Source organism: Anabrus simplex, chromosome 1 (assembly GCF_040414725.1).
Source record: "Anabrus simplex isolate iqAnaSimp1 chromosome 1, ASM4041472v1, whole genome shotgun sequence".
NCBI lineage: Eukaryota > Metazoa > Arthropoda > Insecta > Orthoptera > Tettigoniidae > Anabrus > Anabrus simplex.
Genome location: NC_090265.1, coordinates 1,191,638,379 through 1,191,646,384, shown reverse-complemented (window position 1 = coordinate 1,191,646,384; position 8,006 = coordinate 1,191,638,379). Strand labels below are relative to the sequence as shown.

The 8,006-nt window shown below is 39.8% G+C and overlaps 1 pseudogene; it reads left to right on the top strand.

Moving 5' to 3' along the window:
- Nucleotides 1-1,680: 1,680 nt before the first annotated feature.
- LOC137497046 (uncharacterized) lies at nt 1,681-2,340 on the top strand (annotated as a pseudogene).
- Nucleotides 2,341-8,006: the final 5,666 nt, after the last annotated feature.

Below are 8,006 nucleotides of genomic sequence, written 5' to 3'. Positions count from 1 at the left end.
TCACAAACCATACAAACACAGAAGCAGAACAGAACACTTAAATTAATTTCACTTGAAAAGATTTTCCAGTCGCAAGGTAAAGCAAACTCCTTCCCGCGATTACAAACACCTGTTCACAACGAGCTAGAAAATGCCTATTCAGAATTAGGGTACTAGCGAAATCTGCCGGTAATGTAATGCAATAGTAGTTCCTGGGAGGCTGTGGCTAACCGTAATAGGGGAGGTGGCGGACCCTTGTGGTCAACTGTCATACTGCCACTGGATTGAGGGTGGCTCTAGACGAGAAGGCACGTACCTTGCCGTGCTCTTCGCAAATGGGAATATCAGTGCAGAAAACCATGACGTCATCTGCTTTGCGCATGCGTATAGTCTTCAGCACAATAGCGCATTATCCAGTGTGCTCGCTGCACTGTCAGTCAAAACGAACAACTGTCGGTGTAACGGAGCTTCGATATAAGTCGAGTGTTTTCGATCGATTGTCGAAATCAGGCCGAAAGAAAGGAAAGTTTTAAATTATCCATGAATGCGTAAATATGTATTAAAACTGGGTGTTCACGTGCTCCTGTGCTCCTGAGAGCCCACCGCCACTGTCTAAAATATTACTACAGATAATAAAGAACAGGATAAGGAATAAAATAGACATAGATAAGGATTAGTCTGGATTCAGAAAAGGAAGAGGAACAAGAGAAGCAACCCTGGCTCTTCGAACAAATTTAAAAAGGAGACTGGAGCCGAACAGATATATACCTATGTAGCCTCCGTAGACGCCGAGGAGGCATTTGACAATGTAAACTGGGTGAAGCTCTTCAACATTTTTTTTGGACTGGAAGCCATAAGATTGATTCTCAGGCTGTACCACGACTATAGGGATACAAGAGTACAGTACAACAGCAAGAAATAGGAAGGGTATCAAACAAGGCCGCTCATTATCGCCTTACCTACTAAATCTATTTATTGAAGAGGCCATAAAGAAGGGCAAGGGTGTTAAGATCAACGGTCAGCAGATTCATGACATTCCTTTTGTTAGCAATACATCAGTAGTCGCCGACTCAGGAATCGAACTGTCTAAAGTGCTAAAAGTGCTATCATCTGAAATAGCTGATTTAAATATGAAAATCAGTGCTAAGAAAACAATGGTGTTAGTTGTCAGCAAATATTCGTAGTTCGTATGAATACCAAGTCTGAGAACAGGAAGATGGAACAGGTCACAAAATTCCCATTTCTTAGAAGTATTATTACACAAGACAACAGATGTAGCATGGATATCAAGAGGAGGATAGCACTGGTCAAACAAGCGTTCATCAGCAATGAAATTTATTGAAAAATAAACACCTGGACATCCAAGTTAGAAAACGCTTTGCAAAATCTCTTGACTGGAGCGTCCTTTTATACAGCCGAGAATCCTGGACATTGATTGAACAAGACAGGAAATGGCTAGAAGATTTTGAAATGGACATCTGGATACGAATGCCGAGGATTAGATGGACGGAAAAAGAAATCAGATGAAAGCGTCCTGAATGAAATCAAAGTCAAGAGAGAACTACTCGCGATGGTGAGTGCACCTTGAGACATAACGGCTTTTTGACCAATATTACTGAGGGAAACTTTCTGGCAAAAAAGGTTGAAAAAGCCCAAGAATCATCTATCTTCACGATCTGATGCTAAATCTTATACTTTTGCATGGCACTACAGGAACGGATTGAAGAAGATGATGGTTTTCGTGACAGAGTAGTTTTCAGTGACGAAGCTACTTTTCATGTAGGTGGAAAGGTAAACAAACAAAACGTTCGCATTTGGTGTGCAACGAACCCCCATTGTTATATGGGACATATGCGAGACTCTCCTAAGGTGAATGTGTTCTGTGTCGTGACAAACACGAACGTCTATGGCCCGTTCTTCTTCAATGAACAGACAGTATCAGGGCTGACTTACCTGGACATGCTTACAGAATGGCTGTTACCCCAGTTGAGTGATAACAGGGATGATTACGTGCTGCAACAGGATGGTGCACCACCTCATTTCCACAGGGAGGTTAGAACATTTTAAAACCAAGAACTTCCACAACGATGGATGGGACGCGGAACGGAAGGTGATCTGATGCTCTTACCCTTTCCACCACGTTCACCAGATCATACACCATGCGATTTCTTCCTGTGGGGATATGTTAAAGATCAGGGATTTGTTCCTCCTCTACCGGTGGATATTCAGGAAGTGAAGCAGCGCATCCAAGCCACCTTCGAAAGCATCACCGCTGCCATGTTGACTCGTGTGTGGGAAGAGATGGATTATCGAGTAGATGTGTGTAGAGTGACACAAGGCGCACATATCGAGCATTTGTAATGTACTATGTACGTCAAACTAACTTCATGAGTTACAGAACACAATAAAACAAGATTCATATTCCTACGTCAATTGCACTGTGAGTTATGAATTTTTGTAACCCCGACAATCATTTAGAATAACCCTGTATATACGACCTACCATGAAGACAGGGGATTATGTTTGCATCGACAAGGCATCACCTTTAGTAACTAACTTATTCATTTGCCTGGCATTACAGATGACTAAAAGGTCCACTATGCTACAACAAATTAATAGCATACAGCAGTTATGAACAAAGGGAATGAAATCCAGTAATATAAATACTAGAAACGAAATTTGTGACACGCTGAGTGCGTTACATGAAGTTAAATATAAATGGTGTCTCAATATCCTGAGAAATCCTTTCAGGAGTGTGAGGGCAACGGCGGCATGGACTAGATCTTTACTGAATCTAAGTGTGTTGCAAATGACGACAAAAATAAAGAAAGATGTAATAGTGCCTCTGGCTCCCATGACTTATAGGTTCTTGAGGTAATATTTAGTAGGGATACATGAGTTTTTCATATTCTATCCCTTTTTCCTCTTTGCCGACTTCTAGCGGCATCGCATCAGTTTCGGATATGATGCTTGGATCAATTATATACCCACTTTTTACTTTTGCGGTTAGGGCAGTGATATCTATTCGACGACTCCTGCCAGTAGTGGAGATACCATGAACGTCTCCGTGGACAACCACGCAGGATATTTCAAGCCGTTGGCCAAAATAGAACGAATACTGTGATGTCTGGCATTTTTTAAATTTTCATTGTACATTCAATGTCTCAAGACGTGAGGAAGTTTCCGATCTCGTTGTGACAATGTCGGCAGTCGTTCTGTCTGGAACAACTCGTACCTTACCAAATACAATAGAGACAATACGCGACACTCTGCGAGATATCTAGGGACAGCGATTAGAGCTCTCTCTCTCTCTAGCGGAGTGACCCGCGAGTTACTGATTCTGTCATAAGAGCACGTGTATTTGTTTGTGAAGTTTTTGGCGTTATTTGTGCTTTTGCATTAAGTTGACATAAGTATATAGTAGCGTGTGTCATTCCTTTATATCTCCTCTCAATATGAGTGGAAAGGTATGTGCTGTGTTTGGTTGCAATAACTATGAAGTGCAGAAGGATTCGCGCTCTTTCTTCCGTTTCCCTCGTGACAAGAAAATGTAAGTAAATATTGTGTTTGCATATATATTATTCCAGTTACAAAGATATTTTTATAGTACTTCGTAAACTTCTGACCTGCGCGGCCCACATTTTATACATACATATATACATACATACATACATACATACATACATACATACATTATCATCATACACTGTTATGCCTTTCAGCGTTCAGTCTGCAAGCCTCTGTGAATTTACTAAACGTCGCCACAAACCTCGATATGCAACTAGAGTTGTGGCCTCATTTAGTTCTATACCTCTTATCTTTAAATCGTTAGAAACCGGGTCTAACCATCGTCGTCTTGGTCTACCTCTACTTCTCTTACCCTCCATAGCAGAGTCCATTATTCTCCCAGGTAACCTAACCTCCTCCATTCGCCTCACATGACCCCACCACAGAAGCCGGTTTATGCGTACAACTTCATCCATCGAGTTCATTTCTAAATTAGCCTTTATCTCCTCAATAGAGGATGGTTGCCTAGTTATACTTCCTCTTAAAACAATAATCACCACCTTTATCTCCTCATTCCGAGTACCCACCTGCCATTGTTCCCACCTGTTTGTACCAGCAATCATTCTTGCTACTTTCATGTCTGTTACTTCTAACTTATGAATAAGATATCCTGAGTCCACCCAGCTTTCGCTCCCGTAAAGCAAAGTTGGTCTGAAAACAGACCGATGTAAAGATAGTTTCGTCTGGGAGCTGACTTCCTTCTTACAGAATACTGTTGTTCGCAACTGCGAGCTTACTGCAATTTAACTGGCTTAAAATATAATAAGCTTATTTTGCTGTATAGAGCAGCAGTTGACCTTCAATACCGAAGTGTTGTTGTAGGTGTGATATGTGGGTTTGATTTAATTCAGGAAAATACATATACATATGAGTGTGGCCGGTTGTGTTTCAAGTTACCCCATTTGGAATGCCGTAATGCGTTGTCGACCACTGAAGAAAATATGAGTGATTTAAGAAATGTACATATTTTGTTGAAACAATGTGATGCAAATTTGCTTTACACTAATGTAATGGCATTATGGCAAGAATTGCTTATAAGGAATGTTTGAATGTTTTTGAGGCTAAATTTATAGAGGTTCTTTCTGTTAGTAAGCTTCAAGTTGAAAGTAAAATTGTCCAACTCTTAAATGTAAATTCATTGAGTCATGTGTGCAAGGAATGTGCCGAATTTTTTGTTGACAAGTAATTGAATGTGATGATACAATGCTTTTAAATGAGAAAAAAAGCAAATCTAGCCGCGAACGTTCAGGCAGGAATGCTCAATCTGAAAAAGTAATGCATAAATGAAAGATCAAGCCCTTTCACAGCAGACCATTTCACATCTTGATTATATGTCTAATTTCAGTCTTTAAATAATAACGTGTTAAATAATTCTTCATTCATTTATACAGAATTGCTTTAGCAACTTTGAAGTTAATATCTTAGTAACACTTTCTTTCTAGACGTAATTTATTTATCCATTCCCGTATATACATTTCCATTGATATATGGATTTAGCGCGAATTTTCCATTTTAACAAGGCTAAATCCGGAAGTGTCGTGTATTGTCTCTACTGTATTTCATGTTGCCAACCATCCTAAAGCCATTATGCCATTCCCTGCTAGTGAGTCATTTGTGGTTTCGAACCCACGTATGGGTATACATGCCTAAACGTAATTTTCTCTGTTGCCTAGGTTTGTTGTTGTTTTTACGTTTCATCACCAAAAACAGGTGTATTTTCCTGGTGTGAAATGGGAAACCACAGTAAACTACCTTCAGGGCTGCCGACAGTGAGATTAAAATCCACTACCTCCTGAATTCAAGCTCACAGCTATGTGACCAAACGCGTAGCCAATTCGCTCGGTGATACGTACTTTGAGTGAATATATAAATTCGGGCTACATGGTTAGCATGCTGGCCGTTGGTCCAAGTGGACCCACGTTCAATTCCCGGCTAGGTCGGAGATTTTAACCTTGGCTGTTTGCATTGTCATTCATCGCCACAGACACGCAGGTTGCTTACAAGGCGTCAACTCAAAAGAGCTTCATCAGTCCTTTTCAGGTGTATTTTGGGTGACTTTTATATCTAAATAATGCAAAGACACTCATTAGATGGAATTAAAACATTAAACTAACTGGCAGAATTACCCATTACTCATTCTTCTCACGAGAACTTATTGCTAATAAAAAACGTTGTTTTTCCTCTTGGGCCGAAGAAAAATACTAGAACCAAAACCCATGGCGCCACAACCTTAATGGACTTCGGACTACCAAGTGACCCCTGCTCAGCTCGCAGCTCTGCATATTACCATGTGACGCATGGTCAGCGCGGCGAGACTCGCTACCACAAGAGGAAAATCTCTGTTGGTTCTCAGAATGTCCAAAGAAACACCACGAGGAGAAAACTATGATCGCCTTCCTTTCTGTCCCTTTACTTCACATTCCTCCTTGTCATCTTAGCCAAGTACTCGGTTATAGCTCAGACGGTTGATGCGCTGGCCATCTGACCCCAACTTGGCAGGTTCGACCCTGGATCAGTCCGGAGGTATTTGAAGGTGCTCAAAAGCGTCAGCCTCGTGTTGGTAGATTTACTGTCACGTAAGAGTACTTCTGAGGAACAAAATTCCAGCTCCTCGGTGTCTCCGGGAACCGTAAACGTAGTGAGTGGGACGTAAAGCCAATTATATTATTATTATTATTATTATTATTATTATTATTATTATTATTATTATTATTATTATTATTGAGTCAATGATGAAAAAAGGCTCAAATCATATGGGCATCTGTTTAAAATATGGATGAGAAGAGGCTGAACCAACATATTTTTAAAACACTTGACAGTAGAACTAAAGTTTATGACTAATGGTTCAGGGAAGTAAGAAAGGATCTTGAGCAATCTGTATTACATCGGGAAGACATCTTAATTAAACCGAACAAAATAAAGATCAGTGCTCGACAGCGTCAGGGGCTTCCGTGACGAACAGAATCTGAATAGGGGATGGACAGTGAAAACAGGACAGGCTGCCAGAGGAAGAATGCAAAGATATTGGGCAGTAAAGAAGGCTTCCAGTAATGTGTGATTGTTCCTTAACGTGATCTCAAATGACCGCAAACGAATATAATGTATTTTATTATTATTATTATTATTATTATTATTATTATTATTATTATTATTATTATTATTATTATTATTATGATTATTATTATTTACTCCTTATTTGACTTACATGCTTTTTTCTCATTAATTGTTATTGATTACCACGATGTTTTACTGTAAATGAATGCAGAAAATATCTTAAACACTATATGTGGCTAAAATATAAAAGAGATGCAAGAGCCCTAACTTCACCACGTTATAAAGAGATAAATAAATATGAACTGCTTACTCATAGTGCATTCAATTATCAGACCGTTGCAAAAATAAAATTCGGCCACGGTTGAGTCGATTTCAGTTCTCACTGGAGTTGGATATTTGTTTCGTTCGTTATAATAATCACTAGTACGTAAAGTTAAAAAATGCCGCGGATTAAATAAAACTCACTACTGACATGCAATGAATTTTTGGATTCACTCAAAGAGAATATAACTTCTTAGAGAAAGGTACTGTCTTTCTGCAAATAAGGACTAAGTTGAGGAATCAACATCTCGTACCTAACAATAATTTGATGCTAAGCTAAACATAAAAATATCTGAGCCTTATGTTGTGTAATCTGATTTATCAATTAATGTTCAATGATATTTCTTCTCCAGTTTCTTATTTCCACAGTTTCTGATCCCGGGGAGAATATGTTGGCACGTTTGCTTTTAAAATTATGGCAACTTTACCCTTCACAGCTCTTTTGGGGTCATGTTTCATATCCGAGAGCCGTACGACTCACGATGTCCATTTATGTAATATGAGTAAGTTTTTCAGAAAAGAGAAAGGGGATCACAAGACATTAAGAAGGTCAAAAGGTTGAAGGGTGGTCTCGTTTGAAAATCCTAATTCCTGACTGAAGAGAAACGGAGTTACCGTAGTCCAGTGAAGCCTAAGGAACGCTTTCTAACATTAGCCGAGGATTTGCTTGGTCACATTCCGCGACAGTGCCTCGCTTGGGCAAGTAACCGCTACTACGATTAGTTCAACGTGTTGCTTAAGGAAGGAGAAACTAATATAGTGGAATAGTTTCTCCTAAAGACAGCCTCGCGACTGGAACTGGGCCTTTCAAATCTGCTACTACTACTACTATTTAAGGTTTATTTATTCTACTTTTTACGAGTTGCTTTACGTCGCACCGACACATATAGGTCTTATGGCGACGATGTTATAGGAAAAGGCTAGGAATGTGAAGGAAGCGGCAGTGGCCTTAATTAAGGTACAACCCCAACATTTGTCTGTTGTAAAAACGGGAAACCACGGAAAACCGTCTTCAGGGCTGTAGACAGTGGGGTATCAACCTACTATCTCCCGAATACTGGATACTAGCCGCAGTTAAGCGACTG